This window comes from Cervus canadensis, chromosome 24 (assembly GCF_019320065.1).
Source record: "Cervus canadensis isolate Bull #8, Minnesota chromosome 24, ASM1932006v1, whole genome shotgun sequence".
In the NCBI taxonomy this organism is placed as follows: Eukaryota; Metazoa; Chordata; class Mammalia; order Artiodactyla; family Cervidae; genus Cervus; species Cervus canadensis.
In genome coordinates this window covers 25,004,883-25,029,755 of record NC_057409.1, presented here as the reverse complement: position 1 = coordinate 25,029,755, position 24,873 = coordinate 25,004,883, and positions in this window count along the sequence as shown.

Genomic DNA, 24,873 nt, shown 5'->3' with positions numbered 1-24,873 from the left:
CTCTAAACCACTGATTCATGTTTGCAAGGTGTTTGGACAAAACTAGGTCTCCACATAAGTAGCCATGAGCTCCTCAAGATGCAGCTAGAGTCTGGGATGAGAAGAAGGGTCAGGAAAGTGGGCTGAGTGCCACAAGTTGGGGCACAGTTTGCTCTTCTTGCCCTACCAACTTAGAACTCAGAGTCAGCTTTCTAGATTATAATGGTATAGAAACAGAACTGATTTTCTTAACAGTCCATGAACTTGATTTAAAATACAAATTTCAATATTTTTACTGCATATGCATGCCACTCTGTATGTCTGGGAAACTTACAAATAGGATTAAACAGGGTCCTTGTCTTTAAAGGTGTTCCTGGGTCAGTCCTCTTATCTGACCAGACATTGTGAAGCCTCCGGTTTGGGAAACACCCTGAGGATGTTAATACCTCCATGTGATAATTGACTGACTTCTTTCTCTGGTTCTCTTACCAGCCTGTGAGCTCCTGAAGGGCAGGAAGTATGCTTTAGCCCTCCTTAACTTCGTGGAATATAACAGAATGACAAGCTGATGGGTAATGTTTACAGGGGAAAGGAAGGGCAGAGAGGGTAGGAAAGACTATAGGGAAGAAATGATCTGATTATCAAAGACCTAGTAGAAGAGATTAGACAGTATAGTGTCACCCATAACTGGAGGGATGCAATGACGCACGCTCCTAGATAAAACATGTGAAATTCTAGGGCAGCTCAACAGTGAACACGGACCTTTAGTGCTTCCCACTGGAGTGCTTCAGCGGCCAGAGCATACAACTGACCTAGGACGAGTCAGATAACCTACCTGCGCTGGTCCTCCATCTGTAAAATGGGGCTCATCCTACCTCACAGGGGTGTCAGGAGGATACATGAGATAATATATGCAGAAACTCTTTTACTTTTTTAGAAGAAAGGCACTATATAAACCTAAGGTATTATTATCGTTCATTTTAACTTTGGAATAGCATCATCCTGTCATTTTTGATTCCATAATTACAATACATCAGGTAAGCATGGATTTTAAAATCAAGGGAGCACTGTACAATGAAGGGAGACATGAAAACTTTGTCACATGAGAACAGCCCTGACAACTTCAGAAGTGCCTTCGGGCTGCATCTATTTCCATATTAATGCAAGCCACATACATCATTAAAGAGAAATGCAAACGTGTAGTGGCGGCTAGACTGTATCTCTCGTTTGACAGATACACAAAAATCATCTGTTCTGGCTTTGTAGGAATGAGTAACCACTAGCAACAAGCTTTCCTTCTTGAGACAAGGAAGTGAAAGTGCTTTTTGTTCGAAGCTGTGAACCACTACTGCCCAGCTGGGACAATCAGAGGTCCCTGATTCTAAAGCAAAATTTGAAATCTCTCAATACTTAACATCTAGCTCCCTTTCAGATAACCATGCAGCCTGGTCTTGAAGGTTTTTTGTTTGTTTGTTTGTTTTTAATATGGCAATTCTTAGAAGCTCTAAATTCTAGGTATTGCAAGTTTAATACCTTTAGTTAAAGAAAATACTTTATTTGTATTTTTTTTTATTTTGGATGTGGACCACTTTTAAAGTCTTTATTGAGCTACTTTAAAATATTGCTTCTATTTTATATTTGGGTTTTTGGTCACAAGGCATATGGGAACTTAACTCCCTGACCAGGGATCAAACCTGCACCCTGAAGTCTTAACCACTGGACAGCCAGGGAAATCCCTAAAGAAAACATTTTAGACAATTTTGGTCAACAATGTTTTTTTGTTTTTGTTTTTATCTTTGTTTGCCTTTGTCCCTACAAATGGGCTTCTTTGGTGTCTCAGACAGTAAAGAATCTGCCTACATTGCAGGATACCTGGGTCCCCACAAAAGCCCAAATATTTCTGTTAAGTGGGATAAAAGTAAGCTCTCTAGTGTAACAACTGGGAGACCTTAGTTTTACATTGAGTGGTCTCAGCCTTACTTCCCCATTATGTCAAAAGCAAGGATGAGGCTGAAGTCCTGCGGTCCTCTGGCTCAGTCAACAGAAAAGGACAATACCCTGTCTAAGACATATGGGTTGATGGTGTAGGGACTAGAAGAAAGACAACCTTTCCAGCTGCCTTCCAGTCCTTCCCTGCACCATCCTCACTCAACTGTTTTGTGTGTCTGAAGTTATTCTTGGAATGACCATCCACTTAAACAATGTAGGAGAAGATGTCAATTGCTTCTTGCCCTGGTGGAAACCAAGGAGTGTTATACAGCTTTAATTAACAGTGAGATGTCATTGTTTTGGCTGGAGATCAAGGTATGGACCCTGAGGTACCATTTTGGCATCCATTGCAGAGACTGTACGGTGAGACCACCTCTGATATTACTTAGGCGAGACAGTGATGCTGAGCTGAAGTGTATGTCAGAAGTGAGGGGAGAGCTCTCCTCAGAAGTCAGTGTCTTCACAAGGACTCTTGGTACCTTCTCTGCTCTGTTAATCGAGCTCAAGATGCTACAATTGGCCCCTGCCATGCCTCTGTCTCTCTTTCCGCTGAGCCCTATGGGTCGGAGGCCACCTGTTCTTGAATTCAACCAGGGGGTATGTAATGTACATTAAGCATCTTGCCATCAGAGCTTCAGTGGCTCAGGAACAAATGTTTCCCTTGGCCTAATCGATGGGAAAAGAGCTATTCCACAGTGAGTCTGCTGAAGATGTATATGGAGCAGAAAGCATGTGGCTTTTATCCTTCAATTTTCCCCCTTAGTTTCTTATTGGTACAAAATTCAACAACAGGGTTCCCAGGTGGCTCAGTGGTAAAGAATCTGCCTGCCAAGGCAGGAGCTGCAGGAGACACGGGTTTGATCCCTGGGTCAGGAAGATCCTTTGGAGGTGAAAATGGCAACCCACTCAAGTATTCTTGCCTGGAGAATTCCATGGACAGAGAAGCGTGGTAGGCTACAGTTCATGAGGTCACAAAGGGTTGGACACAACTGAGCTTGCAAGCAAGGAATGACTAGCTTTGCATTTTAAAGGGGGGGGGTAATGGGGGAACGGATGCTAATTTGGATTTCTTTTATAGATGACCCCAGAAACTGCTCTTGATTAGAAAATGGTATTAGAAATAGAAACAACTCTTCAGTTTTCCCCATATGGGAAGATCAGGATTTAAAAAAAAAAAAAAAAAAATCTGATGGTACAATCTAGGTATTCTCCAATGATCTAGATATGAGATCTATTAAGCTCATTACATGCCAGACATGGTAAAAGGAAAGTTTACAGGCATTTTTTTTCACTCATTTCTTATAATCGTGTGCTGTAGCCTCCATGATAGGTATGAAAACTCAGATGAGGAGTTCAAAAAAGCCACAAAAGGGATTCCAAGATCAACATTCCGTTTTGATTCCAAGGTCAACATACCGTTTCCAATATACACATGCTGTCTGGAACAAATCATAATTCACTCCAGAGATATCTCACTTTAAAAAAAAGAAATTTTCCCCAGCAACTGGAGACCAGGTAAGAAGGGGTGGTAAGGAGGGGAAGAGGCTTAAATCCTAAATGAAACCCAAATATATCTCAATAGCCTTGGGACCAGTCTCTGTCCACTGATGCATCACCCAGGACAACACACATCTGATCTCAGCAGTCTTGACAAAGAGTCTAAATCTTTATATTTGGTTTTCTTGAAAGAGCTGTGCATGCTAAGTTAATTCAGACATGTCTGACTCTGTGCAACCCTATGGACTGTAGCCCACCAGGCTTTTCTGTCCATGGGGATTCTGCAGGCAAGAATACTAGAGTGGGTTGCCCTGACCTCTTCCAGGAGATCTTCCCAACCCAGGGATCAAACTTGCATCTCTAACATCTCCTGCATTGGCAGGCGAGTTCTTTACCACTACCACCACCTGGGAAGCCCAAAAGAGCTATATATGAGCTTAAATAGCACATGACACAGTGAAACATCCTAAAATTCCTAAGGACGCATCCTTCTGTTGAGAGACTCCATGGTAGCTGCTCTGACACAGAAGGTTCTTTTTGCATGTTTATCTGTCTATGTCAGTTTCTGTATGTGTGCATTTCTCTGTGTCTGTCTGACTTTCTTTCTTCCTCTGATTCCACCATCATGCCACTTGCCCCCCTGCTTTCCCAGCCAGCCATTCCACTCATGTAATCCACTCCAGCTCATGACGCCCAGCTTCCTGCAGAGCCCCCAGGGAAGTCTTGTGAACACTATTAATCTCGTGGAGAAAGGACCCTGGAATTTTAGTGAATCAAACTCTCCATCTCATTATATAGGTTAATAAGCTCCTAGAGCATGTTCAGATCCTATGAAATATTAACGGCCTGACACAGAACTTGTAGGCTGAGAATATCTGATGCTTCAAGCAGTAGGAGGCTTTTGCCAATTGAACATCCATCAGAAATTAAAGCAAAGCATTTTTAAATGTATAATAACAATCAGTGGGAAAATATTTGATTACTAAATGTCTGATATAGGAAGCAAGTTGTGGACAGAACATGCCTTGCCACTTAAAAAAAAGATAGATGTCTAAATATACATGTGAGCTTCCTCCTAGGGAATAAATGGCGTGTGTTGGTTATACAGAACAAAACAGAAAGTCAAACTGGAAGTCAAGTAGTAAGTTGTAAGGTTAACGTTTAGTGACAGCCGGTCTTTGCAGTGTCTGATAGGCAGTAGGTAATATAAATAGCAATTACCTTCCAGTTCAGATTTTGGTAGAAATCAGGTATCTTTTTGAGAGTGCAGCTCTAAAGCAAGGTTCCCACAGAAGCTTTCAAACAATAGAGAGGTTTGAACAGAAAACCAAAGTTCTTTTGACACAGATTGTGACAGTATGGGTTCCTTGAAAATCAAGGTAGATTTAATGTTTATACCCTAGCGTCCGGCACCGACCTCTTAAGTTAAAAATAGCAACCCTGAGCACTGAAGAAACCAAAGAGTTTCTCTCTTTTCTTAAGAGGCTTTTCTTTTCTTCTTTTTTAATTCTTCTTTTTAACTCAATTGCTGCAGTTTTGCCATCTGAGAGGGATACCTTAACTGGTCCAAGTAGTGTAAGACAGAAGCTGAAACTTTCTGGCAAATTCAAAACCATGCAATCTATTTCAGTTCAGTAGCTCAGTCATGTCCAACTCTTTGCGACCCCATGAACCACAGTATGCCAGGCCTCCCTGTCCATCACCAACTCCCAGAGTCCACCCAAACCCATGTCCATTGCGTTGGTGATGCCATCCAACTATTTCATCCTCTGTCACCTCCTGCCCTCAATCTTTCCCAGCATCAGGGTCTTTTAAATTAATCAGCTCTCCACATCAGGTGGCCAAAGGATTGGAGTTTCAGCTTCAACATCAGTCCTTCCAATGAACATCCAGGACTGATCTCCATTAGGATGGACTGGTTGGATCTCCTTGCAGTCCAAGGGACTCTCAAGAGTCTTCTCCAACACCACAGGTCAAAAGCATCAATTCTTCTGTGCTCAGCTCTCTTTATAGTCCAACTCTCACATCCATACATGACTACTGGAAAAACCATAGCCTTGACTAGACAGACCTTTGTTGACAAAGTAATGTCTCTGCTTTTGAACATGCTGTCTTGGTTGCTCATAACTTTCCTTCCAAGGAGTAAGCGTCTTTTAATTTCATGGCTGCAGTCACCATCCGCAGTGCTTTTGGAGCCCAGAAAAATAAAGTCTGTCACTGTTTCCACTGTTTCCCCATCTATCTGCCATGAAGTGATGGGACCAGATGCCATGATCTTAGTTTTCTGAATGTTGAGCTGTAAGCCAACTTTTTCACTCTCCTCTTTCACTTTCATCAAGAGGCTCTTTAGTTCTTCTTCACTTTCTGCCATAAGGGTGGTGTCATCTGCATATCTGAGGTTATTGATATTTCTCCTGGCAATCTTGATTTGAGCTTGTGCTTCCTCCAGCCCAGCATTTCTCATGATGTACTCTGCATATAAGTTAAATAAGCAGGGTGACAATATACAGCCTTGATGTACTCATTTTCCTATTTGGAACCAGTCTGTTGTTCCATGTTCAGTTCTAACTGTTGCTTCCTGACCTGTATACAGGTTTCTCAAGAGGCAGGTCAGGTGGTCTGGTATTCCCATCTCTTTCAGAATTTTCCAGTCTATTGTGATCCACATAGTCAAAGGCTTTGGCCTAGTCAATAAAGCAAAAATAGATGTTTTTCTGGAACACTCTTCTTTTTTTGATGATCCAGAGGATGTTGGCAATTTGATCTCTTATTCCTCTACCTTTTCTAAAACCAGCTTGAACATCTGGAAGTTCACGGTTCACATATTGCTGAAGCCTTGCTTGCAGAATGTTGAGCATTACTCTACTAGCATGTGAGATGAATGCAATTGTGCGGTAGTTTGAGCATTCTTTGACATTACCTTTTTTGGGGATCGGAATGAAAACTGACCTTTTTCAGTCCTGTGGCCACTGCTGAGTTTTCCAAATTTGCTGACATATTGAGTGCAGCACTTTCACACATCATCTTTTAGGATTTGAAATAGTTCTACTGGAATTCCATCGCCTCCACTAGCTTTGTTCGTAGTGGTGCTTCCTAAGGCCCACCTGACTTCACATTCCAGGATGTCCGGCTCTAGGTGAGTGGGAGTGATCATACCTTTGTGATTATCCAGGTGGTGAAGATCTTTTTTGTACAGTTCTTCTGTGTATTCTTGCCATCTCTTCTTAATATCTTCTGCTTCTGTTAGGTTCATAACATTTCTGTCCTTTATTGATCCCATCTTTGCATGAAATGTTCCCTTGGTATCTCTAATTTTCTTGAAGAGATCTCTAGTCTTTTCCATTCTATTGCTTTCCTCTATTTCTTTGCATTGATTGCTGAAGAAGGCTTTCTTATCTCTCCTGGCTATTCTTTGGAACTCTTCATTCAAATGGGTATACTTTCCCTTTTCTCCTTTGCTTTTCACTTCCCTTCTTTTCACAGCTATTTGTAAGGCCTCCTCAGACAACCATTTTGCTTTTTTGCATTTCTTTTTCTTGGGGATGGTCTTGCTCCCTGTCTCCCGTACAATGTCATGAACCTCTGTCCATAGTTCATCAGGCACTCTATCTATCAGATCTAGTCCCTTAAATCTATTTCTCACTTCCACTGTATAGTCATAAGGGATTTGATTTAGGTCATACCTGAATGGTCTAGTGGCTGTCCCCACTTTCTTCAATTTAAGTCTGTATTTGGCGATAAGGAGTTCATGATCTGAGCCACAGTCTGCTCCTGGTCTTGTTTTTGCTGACTGTATAGAGATTCTCCATCTTTGGCTGCAAAGAATATAATCAATCTGATTTCAGTGTTGACCATCTGGTGATGTTCATGTGTAGAGTCTTCTCCTGTGTTGTTGGAAGAGGGTGTTTGCTATGACCAGTGCGTTCTCTTGGCAGAACTCTGTTAGCCTTTGACCTGCTTCATTCTGTACTCCAAGGCCAAATTTGCCTGTTACTCCAGGTGTTTCTTGACTTCCTACTTTTGCATTGCAGTCCCCTATATTGAAAAGGCCATCTTTTTGGGTGTTAGTTCTAGCAGATCTTGTAGGTCTTCATAGAACAGTTCAACTTCAGCTTCTTCAACATTACTGGTCGGGGCATAGACTTGGGTTATCATGATATTGAATGGTTTGCCTTGGAAACGAACAGAGATCATTCTGTTGTTTTTGAGATTGCATCCGAGTACTGCATTTCAGACTCTTTTGTTGACTATGATGGCTATTCCATTTCTTCTAAGGGATTCCTGCCCACAGTAGTAGATATAATGGTCATTGACCAGTGTACCATCACTTTGCCCAGACAAGCCCTCCACAACCAGGTATCCTCCCTACTTAGAAATTCTGAAATAATTACTCAAAGGACTTTCCTGGCCAAGGTTTTTCAGAGTCAAGGTCAAAAGCCACCGGTGTCCTGCCATTTACATAGCCTCTCTGTCAAGTCAAAATTCCTACTACTCTCACATTTGAGGGAGTAATTTGAAGACTTTCATGACTATCCAGGCTCCCTGTACATTTGAGAAGATCCAAGATTGTTAGATATTAACAATATCTTTCTCCTTATGCAGATTTTAGAAAATGACTGAGTTCCAGAATTAAAAGTTTCAAGAAAAGATGACCATAAATTACAGTACATCAAGCAGATTATTAAGCCATCAGCTTAATAAAGGCCTGGTCCATTGGGCTTTGGATACCCAGGTCAGGGAAAAATAGTCATGATACTGTAAACTCCTAATGGCAGGGTCCATAGTTCATAGGCTGACTCCATGATCTATGTTTGCAGGTAGGGAGAGCCATGTAACACAGTGCTAGGCAATGAAATACAGGCAGAAGTATCATGGGCAAAGCGAGAAGGTCTGAAAGATTTTTCTTTCTTAATAAAAGACAGTATAACTTGCATCTGCCTTTTGTCCCTGCCGTGCATACAGATTCTATGCCCAGAGACACAGCAACTATTTGGAGACCATGAGGGAAGTTTCAAGACAGTGGTAGACATGCCACCTCTGACATCATGGAACCAACACCAGCAGCTATCTCCTTCCAGGTGCTTTATTAGGTAATAAGCAAAAGATGCTCTTTTCATTAAAAGAAAAAAGTCATAACTATATGTGGTGATGGTTGTTAACTCACTCTGGTAATCATTTAGAAATATGTATGTCCCATCATTTTACTGTACACCTAAAACTAATACAGTGTTATATGTCAGTTATATCTCAATAATATATAAAATATATATATATTTTTTTTTTAATTTTTTTTTTAAAAAGAAAGAAAAGAATCCCTATCTATCTGATCTGTTCTGTGATGGTTTTCTACTTCTTGATCCAAACTCATTCCTAGAATGGATACAGTGCTCTGCCTAATACTTAGCAAGATGCATTACAACCAGCAACTTGGAGTGAAAACACAGGAAACTAGCTTAATAACAATCACTCTAAAACATGCTACACCCACATCAGTTAGCTTCCTGAACTTTAGAACCACGTACCACACTACCTGGGATTCCCAGGTGGCAGAGTGGTTAAGAATCTGCCTGCCAATGCAGGAGCCACAGAACACTAGTGTTCAATCCCTGGGTCAGGAATATCCCCAGAGAGGGAAATGACAACCCACTCCAGTATTCTTTCCTGGGCAATCCCCTGAATAAGAGGATCCTGGCAGGCTACAGTCCATAGAGTGGCAAAGAGTCAGACATGACTAAGGATGCATGCACCGGGTAAACAGGTAACCAGGTAACCACCACACTACCTAAAGGGTATCACTCAGCATATCAAACTCTTTTTGCACCAAACAGAATCTTTTTATCCTTAAATCTGCCCCTTTGAGTTTCTAATTTCAGTTAATGGTGCCATAGTCCCCCAACTGTTGTACCACACTCAACTGTACTCACCACACTCAGTTGGACTTAAGCAGAGCTTTAAGGTCTTCATCAGAGACCGGTAACCCTTCCAGAGTATCTTCTTTTTAAATCTGGAGACCAGTCACACAATAAGCTGAGAAAAAATCCAATGACTTGTGTGACTTGTGGTTCTCTCATATCCCAGACTCAAGCATCAAAAAGAAGAAGAAAGGAAGAAGGAAGCATCCACCCTGTGCTGTCTGGCTCACCCCAGTACCACCGCCCCCTTGGCTTCAGTGAGAGGAATCCTGGAGAGGGCGGGGAAGATGGGAGAAAATTATTTCTCAACAAGGAGCTACGTGGGGACCCGAATATTAAATATATGTTGTTGTGCTTTGTTTTTTTCCAAAGTACACAGCTTAATTCTATGCACAAAGGACATGCATATAAGTCCCTCCCTAATTAGGACTCGTCATTTGGAAGTGGTTGAGACCCAATTCCTACCAGTTATTGCAAATAGGGAAAATGCTTTGGTTCACCTAAATGACTCATGACAAAGGTGGGAACAGAGCTGGACCCAGGGCTGACTGGAACCCAACATACCTAGAACAGGCCCTCCAGGCCCCTTCATTGTCTCAGGGCAGCAAGACTGCTTCACACCACAACTCTGGGCCACCAACTTCTCAACTCAGGCCTGGAGAGGGAAGGAAGGCTCTCACCCCACCGCAGTTCAATCAAATCCCAAGAAAAAGGCAGTAGGAGCTTTCTGGGGTCTTCGAGGGCAATCTCTGTGCTCATAAAGACCTGTTTGCAACTACCTGATTTCTAAGATATTCAATATACTGAAGTAATGAAGTATTTTTTCTTTAATCTTTTAAGTTCAAACTATAAATCTTATTATTCTATCTATAAGTCTAATAAAATTTTAAGGGGTACTTTACAATTTTGGCAGTTAAGTTCCTTTAAACAGTCTAAACCGCATTGAAGAATGTGATAGATACGATTTTCTTTTTACGTACTTCAAATGCTCGGCTAACAAGCAAAACTTTCACAAGGACCTAAGCAGTTCTTATAAATCTAATAAATTAAAGTTTTAAATATCATGACCTTAAAGTTCTCTTAAATCTTCCAATACTGTTTACAAACTCAGCCAACTTCTCTTGGCAATTCCAACTTTAAAGCATCAGTCCGAAGTCAACCACTTAATTAGAAATTTAAACTAGAATCACATGGCTAATTACAAGGGTGAATAGGCCAGAATCTCTTAAACATTAAAAACACTTCACAGATATTGAAGTTCCATTAGCAGACATACTGGGATTGTCTTAAATTCAACACAGAAATGTCAAAAGTGGATTTTACTTACTTCATCTTCTCTGTAGGTAATTCTGAAAACATCCAAGGTTAAAAAACAGTTACCTGATAAGAAAGCAGTTTTATAATTCCCAGCAAATCAGAGTTAACTTCTCACTGGTTGGTCTTTCTCATTAATGAGAGGTTTAAATCCATAATGAGTTTAGAAGCTAGAAACTATGAGTCCTTAATTTCCTTTCTCAAAGTCAGTGATCCAGGAATGGTAAACCCAGGCCCCACAGATGGGATCCATTTGGCTAACGGAGCCTCCTGAGGAGAGCTAAATGCTTACTTAATTCGTTTGTAAATTTCTTCACCTGTTTTCACCAGATTTGAATCCAGGGATTCAGTAATCTCTCACCTAGACTGCTTCATTCCTTGATTGGATTCAGCTATTCTGTGTAGGATCTAATTTCTGTCATGCCTGCTGATGGGCTACAGCTGGGAAGACCATTTAACAACAGGAAGAAGGAGAGTTCTGGCTGCTTTGGTCCCATGCTCATCCACTGAGCCAAATGCACTGAACATCTTTTTAAGCACCTTTTGTTTGGGAGTCCACAGAGAGGGTAGGGGAAGGGGAGAGACTAGTGAAATCACTGCTTACAGAACCCCAAGCAGCTCCTGCATTGGTTCCCCCTCCACCCACCTACTCACCCATTCCCCAAAGTGTCTTCCACTCTGCAGGCAGTGTGAATTTTCTCAGAGGCAGACCTAGATTGCATGCTCCTCGCTGAAATCCTCCCATGGACCTTGGTCATCAACACTTGTGGATCTCGACCAAGAGCCATCAGTGGCCCAAGGCCACTGTTGACATGACTGCTGGGCCCCTTTTCAGCCTCATCTCCTGCCATGTTTCCTGCCCTTTCTTATCTTTTAATCCTTCTGACAGATACAAATTATTATATTACCTATAATTTATTAATTTGGGCTTCCCTGGTGGCTCAGTAGTAAAGAATTTGCCTGCCAATGCGGGAGACATCCCTGGATTAGGAAGATTCCCTGGAGAAGGAAATGGCAACCCACCCCAGTATTCTTTCCTGGGAAATCCCACAGACAGGCGAGTCTGGCAGGCTACAGTCCATGGAGCTGCAAAGAGTTGGACATGACTTAGCGACTAAACAACAACAACAATTTACTGATTTACAAGGCTCTACAAAGTCTATGAGCTTTTATGCCTTTCCTTCTTCATGTATTCCAGTCCCTCCACCTACAAACCCAGTTTTCCCTGCCAAGTTTGCTATTAAACTTCCATTCACACTCCAGGACTTATTCCCTTAACACTTCTCTGCCCTCTTCAGGGGACCACAGCATCTCCATGCTCCATTATAACACTCATCACAATACTGGCAATTATTCCTCAGCATATCAACTTGCTAATTAGACCATCCATTCCTTAAACACAGGAATATATCTTATTTTTCTTTGTATCACTAGCAACTTCCACAATACCTTGCAAATAGGTGATCACAATCAAGACCTCCATTGTGAAGCCTCTGGAACTAATTTAACTGTGAAATGTGAGAAGAATTAATACATGTTATCAGTTCAGTTCAGCCGCACAGTTGTGTCTGACTTTTTGTGACCCCATGGACTGCAGCACACCAGGCTTCCCTGTCCCTTACTATCTCCCAAAGTTTGCTCAAACTCATGTCCATTGAGTTGGCAATGCCATCCAACCATTCTCATCCTCTCTCGCTCCCTTCTCCTCCTGCCCTCCATCTTTCTCAGCATCAGGTCTTTCCCAATGAGTCGGCTCTTTGTATCAGGTGGCCAAAGTATTGGGGCTTCAGCTTCAGCATCAGTTCTTCCCATTGGAAGAACTGGGTTCTTCCAATATTCAGGGTTGATTTCCTTTAGGATTGACTGGCTTGATCTCCTCACAGAGTAAGAGACTCTCAAGAGTCTTCTCCAGCACCACAGTTTGAAAACATCAATTCTTCATTGCTCAGCCTTCTTTATGGTCCATGTTATGCTGTACAACCAAAGCTCATATCTCTCTATATGTGTGCTTGCAAGACAGAAGAAGAGAATTTAGGAACTATAGTTAAATCAGTGAGTGACAACAGAACCGACAGAAATCCATCAAGGACTTAAGAATTAAAGTCCTTAAAGGCACAAGCAAGTTGGGGCACGAAATATCCAATGACTTTTAATTTTTGTATATAATTTATTATTTAGATAGGTGGTGCAGCAAACTGACAAAACATTTATTCTGTTAAAAAAATACACTTAGGAGAAAAATTATACTCAAGTTCCAAATGATGTATCATATTTAATATAACTTTTATTGAACTATTATTCACTTGAACTATAATTTCCATAGTTGAACTATTATTCACTGCCTTCATTTGTTTTCACTGAAAGTTGTTGTTTATAAGTTTTCCACAAATGTAAGGCAAATATGGTTTAGCGTGGCTAGTAAAATAAATGAACAGAGGTCAGATATTACATGGTCAGGCCACCCAAGATGGCTGTTCTCTTGCTCACTGTTCATCCCCTGCTTGGCCAGGACCTGCTTCTCCTACACCCTGCTCACATGATTGACTTTCCTACATACTTGCCTCAGGCTCTAGCTAGTGATTCTTCTAACCCAGGGGGAGGTGAGGGCCATGCCCCTCTGCTGGTTGCCCTGGTTACTGATGAAGCAACCTGAGGTCAATTCCCCCTATAACTGGTAATTTCCCATTCCCCTCCCCTCCCCACACCAGCAAAGACTTTCCCCATGTCCTGTCCCTCATCCACTGCACATGGTGGGGAGTTACTCCAGGAACTCACTTTGAATGTGTAAAATTCCCCATCCATTAAACCTTGGTGTCTCTGTTGCCAACTCGAGGCTCTTTCTTCAGGTTTAAAACTGGGCAAGTACAGGCCTTTTAAATCCCATCTAAACAATAATATTGTTGCTGTTTAGTCACTAAGTCTAAGTCATGTCTGACTCTTGCGACCTCATGGTCTGTAGCCTCCTAGGCTCCTCTGTCCGTGGGATTTTCCAGGCAAAAATACTGAAGTCAGTTGCCATATCATCCTCCAGGGGATCTTCCTGACCCAGGGATCAAACCCGCATCTCTCCTGCATTGGCAGGCAGATTCTTTATCACTAAGCCACTTGAGAAGCCAAATAATATTAATAGCAAATACTTAAACGGTGCTTACTACAGGCCAGGTATTATTCATCATATATTAGTTAAGTTACTCCTAACAAAAATCCCAGAAGATAGATTGTACTAATTTTCCTCCTTTTAAGGAGGGAGAATCTAAGGTATAGAAAGGTTATGTAATTTGCTTGTGCCTCTAAATAGACAAAGCTTACCATTTCTAACACTTGATGCTCTGTCATGAGATGGAACCAGGTAAAAACAAGCCAGGAAATGAAAACAAAAATAGAAAGAATGTATGGGGAATCCGGGAAAAGAAGCTTCTAAGGGGTAAGACCTTTTCATGATGTTATTTATTAATATTGCTTGCTGCCTGTGGTCTTATTTGGATGAACGTGGTCAGTTTGGTGAGAGAACTCACACAGTCGCTAATGAGGGAGGACCAGATCTTCCTTAATATTTGATCAGACCCCTTCACAGCAGCCCGTATAGGGTAGCTATCTTCTAGAGAGTTTGCCAAAAGCATAATTAGCAATCCCAACCACTCTCCTAAACAAGAGGATTTATATTAGCTTTAACTGAATTAGCTGGTTTTAGCTGGGATATGTTACACCAGCAGAGACCAGCTTCCAGCCAGCTTCCAGCTTGGCTAAGCATCAGTATCCCTCCAAACGCTTATCTTGTCATGCCATTCTGCACTGTCACTAAGAGTCCTGCATCTCTTCACCAGGGTCAGAATAAGAGGGAATGTCAGAGCATGAGTGGATCCATGGTTTCTGACTCTAGCAACTTCTGTCTGTTTCTTTGTTTGAGTCAGTTTTGTAGTTTTTGCAGAGCTGAAAGACTGTCACTCAAACTGATCACTCTTTCTGCGGCCAGTCCAAGCATGTGACACAATTGTTAGCAAGCAAGACAGGAACAGTAAAGTCGCTCTTGGCTCGGCTTCTGGCGTCAGGACTCTTTGGGATGGGTCCCTAAACTTGTGACATCAGTTGGCACCAGGAACTGAAACGTGAGGCAGGGAATTAAGACTTTAGAAAATGAAGAGAGAGCTTGGGGAACAATGCCTTCCTGTTTTAATCATGGGTTGGCCCGTGGCCCTCTTGTGTCTTTAGTTTGAGAAATAAGTCTATTTCCCTGGTTACAAATGCAGGGCGGATATGCCTTTATGGGTTGTTAGGATGAAGAATGCTTTGTGTGTGTGTTGTTGTTGTGTTTGAAGGAGGTTGTACAGATTTCTGTAATTAATAAATGCCACGAACTGATAACTGGACTATTATAAGTTGCCTCCTTTCTTGCTCTTGGACATATTCCCTTATATTAATTTTAGGTCCACTTTGAGAGTATATTGCTTGTAAGACTTACTGAGCGATTTTGTGCAAATATCTTATTCTCTTGCCCTTGGTTACTTCACATATAAAATTAAGGGTTTGTGGCAAATTGTCTTCATGATTTCTTCTAGCGTCACAGTTCTACAATTTGAGATGACTGATAAATGCATGCTGATGTGTTAGAAATGTCTTCCATTTGCAACACATTCACCATCCAAGGACTAATTTGTTTAGAAATAACCCTCTCCAGGGGAAGAAAGAAGTGTGTCACAATATTTGTGATTAGCTGTTTGCTGATATTTCTCTGGCTAGGTCCTAACACCAAATCAATTGGCACTAAAGGTTGCTGATCCAGCATAAAGTAAGAAGATAACTCCTCTGTTAAAGGGAGCATATAGGTATCTTCCCAGGTGGCGCAGTGGTAAAGAACTCACCTGTCAATGTGGGAGACACAGGAGATGCAGGTTCGATCCCTGGGTCAGGAAGATCCCCTGGAAAAGGAAGTGGAAACTCACTCCAGTACTCTTGCCTGGAAAATTCCATGGAGAGAGGAGCCTGGTGGGCTACAGTACATGAGGTTGCAAAGAGTCAGACATGACTGAGCACACACTCATGCGTAGGGACGAAGAAGGGGTAGCCCCACTTTCACCCGTCTGTGCAAGTTCATTTCTACTGGAGCATCTAAGATATTCACTGGACAGTCCCTGACTAGATGTCTCCCCTCTGGAATGAGTGAGTATTCTTCTAGAATTCCATCCTCTCCTTTAGTTTTCTGGTGAACTCAGATTCAAAGTTAACCCTCTGATCAATAGAGACCTTTAGCAAAAGCTGCAATGACTTACAAAAATGGCACCATGATGTGTGATCCTCTTTCTTGGCCATTGTGATGTGATTACTCTGCCTTATTAAAGAAGTGATTCTGATTCCGACCGAGTTGATTCCAGGGACAGAAACAAAATGCACAACATTCTTCTGGAGCCTGAGCCACTGCCTTCACTAGTCTGGCTGCCTTCTCTCCTCTGGACTTCTGCTTTATACACCTCTCACAGCTCTGACACCTCTATTCAATATGTCTTGTCATTCCTGGCTAATAAAATTGGCCTTATGCCAAGTCAACCATCCTCTCAAATCCTAGGTGTCCCATCTCATCATGTTTTCCTTTTATCACTTAATAAAATGCAGTACTGTCCGACCAATTTTGTGTGTGTGTTTCTTTGTTCTGTCCTACAAATACAAACCTCTTCCAACATAAGAATGGACCATTTTCTCAACTATGATATTACTTCTTCTCACTTTCCTACAGCTAAGGAAGATTCTAAAAGATTTTTTTTTTTAGTTGTGTGGCTCTTTTTTCCCTTTGAATATATTCAGTCACTAAGAGAAGAATTCTTCTTCTTTACAAACTCATCAATTCGCTTAAGAACCTCATCTTCCACTGGGACACACTGTCTCTTATTAGGAGTATTTCAGTTTGCACTAAAAACCAGATGTTCAGCTTCTCACTCTGCTTCCTTCATTACCTTCTGAGCCAGGAAATCTGTACTGTTTAGTCCCTTTTGCCATATTACCCACTGGATTTTTAAGATTAGATTTGAATACATACATATGTATAAAATGTTAAATATGATATCATGTACAATGTCTTGTGGTTTTTGTTTTTGTTGAATTTAGTGCAAGTTTTTTGTTCTTTTTCATTTTTCTCAGTCCCCTCTCCATTCTACCCACTGTTATTCTCACATCTTTCCCTTCCACCCCCCTCCTGTATCTTACTGAAGCCACATTTGCAGAGCCTTTTATATTTCTTCATGTTTATGCAGTTATACAAATATAAATATACATATAGCAATATAGCAGAAGTTGAGGCTGTATTAGACAAGGTCTCAGCAGAAAATAGATGGCAACTGTCAATTAAGATCATTCAAAGAGAACCTAATAATGGGATTACTTTAAAAAGTATAGAGTATCAAAAAGTGTATTGATAATTTATATTGATTGGAGCTATACCTTAGGACTGTTAATATCCCTAAGACAAAAGAAAGGAGCGAGTAGCTTTCAGAAATTAAAGGAAAGTCATAAAGAAAGGGTTATCTTGAGAGAAGCTGTGATAGAGATTCAGCCAATCCTGACTTCTGCCTCCTGCCAGGGATTCTGATTGGCTGACAGGAAGTCATCAATTTCAGAGAACCCAATGGTCTGGTCCATAAAGATCAGCCTCTCAGGGTGCAGATCATAGTGGAGAGGGTTGAGAGCTGATGTGAAGGTGAGGAATGGAGACTCCCATTTAGAATTGTCTTTGTTGCTGTTATTTGTTTTCTAAAAATGAGATTATGTTATTCATAATTTGCTACATGCACTTTTCTCCACAACTCAGTAGATATCCCTCCAAATTATTTATCGTAGCTTCCATTTATTCTTTTTAATGGCTGCACAAGAGTTTGTGATGTGGAAAGTTCCAAATGTATTCAAACTTTTGCCATAATGAACAATGTTGGAATATATGTGTAAATATGTGTTTGCATGTATATATGGATGTCGTGTATGCACGTATGTGTGTGTGTGTGTGTGTGTGTGTAGTGAGAGGAGCTTTCCACAGGCTCTAACTTTTCACATTAGCAAAGTACATGAGTCCCCTTTCCCCCTCATCCATTCTGGAAGTAGATGTCAGTCTTTTTAATTCTTACTAGTCTGAAGGTAGAGCAATGCCTCATTTTACTCTATCTGGTATGTTCCTAGTACCTACTGAACTTGAATATGTTTTCCTATGTTTGTTGGCTATTTGGGGAGATGACGGGATTTTCTAACCCATGGGCTCTTTGCTGGTAGCCCTTTTTAGGACTGTGATTCTCTTTTTGATGTTTGTGTTCAGAAGCCCATGTCTGTCTCCACCTCTGTTCACCTCTGTGGACCAGTTTTGCCAGTGATCATATTTTTATTTGTCTACATACTTTGCTTTCTGTCTGTCAGTGTTAGCTGTCTCTCTGGTGTCCATAAGCAAAGATGAGGAGTTTATTCTCTTTGGTGTGGGGACTGATAACTCCAGTTGGACTTCGACCTAAAAATATTTTCCTTCCTTTCAGCATCATTACAGATGATCCCTGAAGTAGTAGCTCTAAGGCATTACTTACTGTCATTTCTCTTTGTCGGCTGTGATATGACTCTAATAGCATTGAAGCCGTCACTCATTTGAAATGAATCCTAAAGAACAGAAGGGAACCGATACCCTGTGGCCACCATTGGGCCAACTCCTGTGCCTCTGTCATCTTAACTGTGCCTCACTTACCTTACCCAGAACCTTAAGAGAGATCAAGGCATAATGAGTACTAATGTGAATCCAAATCAGATGAAGATCTTGTTAAAATGCAGATTCCAAATCAGTGGGAGGGCCTGAGAATCTGCATCTCCAGAAACTCCCTGGGGTGCAGAGGTTGCAGACCCAGGGACCCCCACTTAGAGTAGACGGAAGACAGATGACAGAGGCATTGGGAGATTAAGCAGCCTACAAGTAGACTAAGCTACTGTGTAACTAGTGAGTAGAGAACAATAGTCAAACACAGTCTGCCTGAGTCCAAGGCTTCTGAAATCCAGCTGACCCACCAGAAACCTTGTGTGGATGGCAACAGTTCACTTGTCTTTCTTCCAGAAGATTCTAAGTTCCTCTAGGGTAGAGGCTGTTTTGCTTGTCTCAATGCCCCTGGTCTTGCATGGTGTCTGGCACACAAATATTTGCCAAACAATGAGCGGCAGATTAAGCAAAAATGTGTGGGACCCACAATAGACCCACAAACTTCAAACTCAACTGTGCACATCAGAGGCAGCAGGAAAGAAACTTCTAGCACCTGGGCCCAGAGTGGAGAACCCCTGAACTGGAACTCTCCCAATGGAGAGCATCACTTTGCTCTGAGTATCTCTCCCAACTACCGCCCCACTCAGTAAATCACAGAAACTAAGGCCATGAGGTAGCTCCTGGCCATTGACCAGCAGCACAGGAAAACTCATCCTCTTGGGGGTGAAAGTAGGTGAGGCAAGACAAGGTGAGGTGCTGTCTGGAAGAGCTTTCTTTCCCTGGTGGCTCAGATGGTAAAGGATCTGCCTACCATGCAGGAGACTTGGGTTTGATCCATGGGTCAGGAAGATCCCCTGGAGAAGGGAATGGCTATGCACTCCAATATTCTTGCCTGGAGAATCCAATGGGCAGAGGAGCCTAACAGGCTACAGTCCATGGCATCTCAAAGAGTTGGACATTGTGCCTCTGAGCACCTCTGAGTACAGATTTAGTAAAGCAGACAGAGCCTTGGCTTCACGAAGCTCACAGAGAAGCTTTTATAGCAAAGCCAAGAACAGGATAACAAAATAATAACAACCATTTACAAGACCACGCCAGGTCTTGTGTAAGGACCTGGCCCCTCACATACATTATCTCATTGTGTTTAATCGTCATTGCGTCTTCCCTGCAGTGGACTCCCTCCTCAGTTCGAAGATGAAAGAGTGAGGCGGTAAGTAACTTGAGCAAGTCAAACAGGTAGTTAGGCCAGAATCACGATTTATATTAAAGTCCATCCAATTCATTCTGGTTTTCATTCAACAAGAATTAATCCCATGCCTGTTCTGGGCTTGGTAACGCACTGTGTGTACAAAGCAAGTCTTCTACTACACTTGGATGGTTTTCCTTTACTCCCTTATTTTTGGAATCAAAGTTAAGTATCTCAGGTTGGTTCCATCTACATATTTAAATTAAAGAGAGAGAAAGACACTAACTGGATATCTCATATCTCCCCAACCACATTATTCCTGAGTGAAAAGAAACAACATATTACCTCATTTGAACCAACTTACGTGGATAAAGGGGCTTCCCAGGTGGTTTTAGTAGTAAAGAACCCACCTGGCAACACAGGAGACATGAGACATGGGTTTGATCCCTGGATTTGATTTCTGGAGGATGCATGGCAACCCACTCCACTATTCTTGTCTGGAGAATCTCATGGACAGGGGAGCCTGTCCATGGGGTTGCAAAGAGTTGGACACAGCTGAAGTGACTTAGCACACTTGCATGTAGGTAAAACTAGAATTGCCAACTCCTTCACAAAGAGGTGGACACCATATCTGTGTGTGTGTTCGAGAATTTTCTGGGAGCTTTTAAGAAACTTTATTTGGTAATAACACATACTGAATAAGTGAAGAAATTTCTGTTCTTATCTATATTAGTACAAGAACTCAAAAGCGGTGAAGCTGTGTGGGAACACACCCTCTCTCCCCCTCCCGGCACTCCTGTCAGGGTAGGTTGCGAGGAGGGGTAAACTATTAACTTCCAGTGAAAGGAAGCTTAAATTACAATGCCAACCCTGCACGCTGCAAAATTTGCCGGTGCCTTCCTGGAGAACAATCCCCATTGGCTGAGTCCAGCTGGGAAATTAGGAGCAGCGATGCAGGAAGCCTCACTCAGCTCTCTGGATCTTTTATAACCTGCTTTGTGAACCGCAGGCTCAGACACTAAAGCAGCCGACCTCTCTGAGGCCACGCCCACGTCCTTCTCTTATCTTTTCCCCAACGTGGCCGAGTAACCACGGCGACAGGGGGACCAGGACTGGTGGGTGGGACAATGCCAGCTGGGTGTTTTGTTCTGTCACCGTGTTCCACTGGGTGGCAAAGAGCTTTACAATCAATACAGTCAGAGACATCAAGTCAATGCAATCTGAAGGCAGCTCAGGGAAGGGAAGGCGATGCTCCTGACTCAGGGCGACCCGTGAATCTGTCCGGGAATCACCCAGCTGAGAAAACAATCTGCCTTTCAAGTCGCTGATAAATTCTTTCCAGTCACTGATAAATTCTTTCCACTTAATCTTTATTTAAGGAACAGTGTTAATTAGCTGTGACTATCTCATGTAATTATCTTAAAACAGAATTGGTCCTGAATGCTGATAAAGGCAATCTCAAGAGACAATAGTGGGTTTTGTTAGTTTCAAGTATATTATTTACACTAAACAGAGATGAATATGGTGAAATAAGAATTTGTTAACACTGTCACCCATGCTCCAGATTGAAACTAGAAGTTAAAATGATGATATAGGAACTTCCTACATGCTCTAGGTGACTTGTGGTTGCTTTTTCTGTTTCCAGATGCATTTTTTTTTTTAATTTAGAGCATTTTTAAATTAACTCTATCCAGGTAATTTGTCAGAAAAATACTTATTGTGGCTATGCCATCTTCAGTTGTAAACAATACACAAAAATATAAGACAGGATCCTATCTCCCAGTGAAGAGATTATAATTTACTTGGGGTGTGTGGAATATGTGTGCAAATTGTAATCAGAGATACTTAAGTTACCTTATCTGGGCAATAACTTTTACCCTTGACTTCCATCAAGACTTGAGAACATTCTCATCATTTGCAGATAACTAGAAAAAGGAAAATCTCCATTTCTCTGGGAACATTCAGCTTTAATATATTACTTGATTTTTTTCATTTGGAAATCATGGCAGAATTAAGTTGCACAAAGGTCTCAGTAGGTCATAATAATGGGTTAAAACTAACGAGGTTAACTTTAACAGGAAGTTCTGTGTTTCAGGCTTCCCTTGTGGCTCAGCTGGTAAAGAATCTGCCAGCAATGTGGGAGACCTGGGTTCAATCCCTGGGTTGGGAAGACCCCTGGAGAAGGGAAAGGCTACCCACTCCAGTATTCTGGCCTGGAGAATTCCATGGATACAGTCCATGGGGTCGCAAAGAGTCAGACACAACTGAGTGACTTTCACTTTCTGTCTTCCAGAGGATTGATGAGATTCCAGGCTCTGTGAAACCAGAGATGGAGCATGTCTATTTCATCAAGGGTCCATTTCTCTAGCACCCAGCCCAGTGTTTCTGACAGAGTTAACACTAATAAACATTTGCTGCATAAATGAACTTGTCCAAGTTACACAGTCAGTGAGTAAGAAGATTTCACAATGGTTGATTCTGAAGCAAAGGAGATATTTAACAAGGTGGAAATGCCTGAAAAAGTCTCACTAAGGAGGAAGACTTGGTTAAAAAACAGGCTTTCAGTTCACTCTAGAATATTTTTCCATTAACAGGTTGACTTACTCTGGATTGAAACCCTTTACTGAGTAATAAAACTAATTTTTTGGTTCAGGACAGCCATTTCTAATGTGGAAGAGAAGGGAAAGAAAGGAAGCATGGATGCTTCTAAGGTGGAAAGGGGAAAGAATGTCTCTAAACTTTTATTTCTACCATACAAGTATAGATGGTGTGTATACAGAGCATATAAATGTAATATATTGCAATATTGTATGTCTGTTAGTTGTTTAGTCATATCCAACTCTTTGTGACCCCATGGATTGTAGCCCGCCAGGCTCCCCTGTCCATAGAGTTACCCAGGCAAGAATACTAGAGTGGGTAGCCATTGCTTTCTCCAGGAGATCTTCGCAACCCACAGATTGAACCCGGATATCCCACACTGCAGGCAGATTTAGTGATAACCAAAATGTTTGGAGCAGTGTTTCTCAAGAAAGGAACTTGGTGCTGGATTAGGAAAGAGGGAAGAATTTAGACAGAGTGGCACTAGTGGTAAAGAACCCACCTGCCAATGCAGAAGACATAAGAGACCTGGGTTCAATCCCTGGATTGGGAAGATCCCCTGGAGAAGGGAATGGAAACCCACTCCAGTATTCTTGACTGGAGAATTCCATGAACAGAGGAGCATGGTGGGCTACAGTCCATGGGGTCACAAAAAGTTGGATGCGACTGAGCGAAAAACACTTTCACTTTCACAGGGAGAATAGATTAGGCCAATAATGTGGAAACTACAAGTAATTTGGTCTGGCTACAGCCTAGATAGCATATTAAAAAGCATAGACATTACTTTGTCAACAAAGGTCCGTCTAGTCAAGGCTATGGTTTTTCCAGTGGTCATGTATGGATGCGAGAGTTGGACTGTGAAGAAAGCTGAGCACCGAAAAATTGATGCTTTTGAACTGTGGTGTTGGAGAAGACTCTTGAGAGTCCCTTGGACTGCAAGGAGATCCAACCAGTCCATCCTAAAGCAGATCAGTCCTGGGTGTTCATTGGAAGGACTGATGCTGAAGCTGAAACTCCAATACTTTGGCCACCTCATGCGAAGAGTTGACTCATTGGATAAGACCCTGATGCTGGGAGGGATTGAGGGCAGGAGGAGAAGGGGATGACAGAGGATGAGATGGCTGGATGGCATCACCGACTCAATGGACATGAGTTTGAGTAAACTCTGGGAGTTTGTGATGGACAGGGAGGCCTGGCGTGCTGCGATTCATAGGGTTGCAAAGAGTCAGACACGACTGAGAGACTGAACTGAACTGAGCAGGACAGGGTGCCTGCAGGAGGGTAGGGAGGGCTGAGGCCAGGGGAGCAGGCAGGAGACAGCTACAAAGAGGATTCTGCTTAGCTAAGGAAAATGTACTTTATGCTGAAGGACTATTCACCAGAACAGGTAAGAGAAAGCTACTAAGAAGTGATCAGGAGAGTGGGAAGATAGGGAAGAAACACTGCAGAAGTCAAGGAAGGGTTGACTTTCAAACAAAGGTTTGAGGTTGTGATCAACAGTGTCAAGACTCCCCACCACAGTTAAACACAATAATAATGAACAAGAAGGTCGTATTTGGTAGGGAAGATGTCAGTGATTTTTTCCCTCTTATTTTTTGGGGATGGGGAGCACTGAGATCTTGGGCTTCCCTCTTGACAGTGGTAAGGAATCCACTTTCCAGTGCAGGACATGGGATTGATCCCTGGGGTCAGGTAGATCCCCTGGAGAAGGAAATGGCAACCCACTCCAGTATTCTTGCTTGGAACATCCCATGGACAGAGGAGCCTGGCGGGCTACAGCCCATGAGGTTGCAAAAGAGTCAGACATGACTTAGCAACTAAACAACAAAAACAGCTAAGATCTTAGAATAAGAAATACATTTCCCATGGCAATCCATAAATCAAACAAAATTTTCATGAAAATTTTGTATTAACAATAACAATATATATTGTTACCATGTGCAAGCCACTCTGTCACCTTTTTTCTTCTATTGTGTTCTATTTATTTTTAAAATTCTAGTTGAGGTCTGCTAAATTGATCTCCCACAGAAGTAATGGCTGGTGACGAATAACTTAAAAATGACTGCATCAGATCACAGTGAATGTGGAATATGGCAACCATGACAGATTCTTCCACATCTAAGGATAGTAATGTTTTTTATTCTATTTTTATATGTCCTACAAGCTAGATTTGACTTTGCAAAGCCCAGATGATAACAGTTATATATATGTAAATAAGTTAAAGTAAGAATTCTACTCAGTCCTGTCTCCACTTCAGTCTCAGACCCTTTCTAGAAACGCATTTTAAAAAAACACTCATACTGGTAGTTGTAAAACTGCTTTGTGAAACTTCTTGTTTTTAAAAGCATAGGAACAGTACCCAATCACAAATATTTTGTGGAACTGTGGAGGTGGTGGGAGGGAAAGGAGAGTAGAGTGTCTAAATTAAAAGACTTCATTTTGGGGACTTCCCTGGTGGTCCAGTGGTTAAGACTCCGTGTTTCCACTGCAGGGGTTGTGGAATTGATCCCTGGTCAGAGAAGTAAGATCCCACATGTTGTGTAGCCAAAAAAATAAATAAATAGGGCCAAAATATTAGAAATATAAATAAATAAAAGACTTCATTTTAGATAATGAAAACAAAGGCAATCCCCACATTTCAAAGAAAATCATGAATGATTTTTCTCTATCTTAGAAAGGAATTCCTTTGT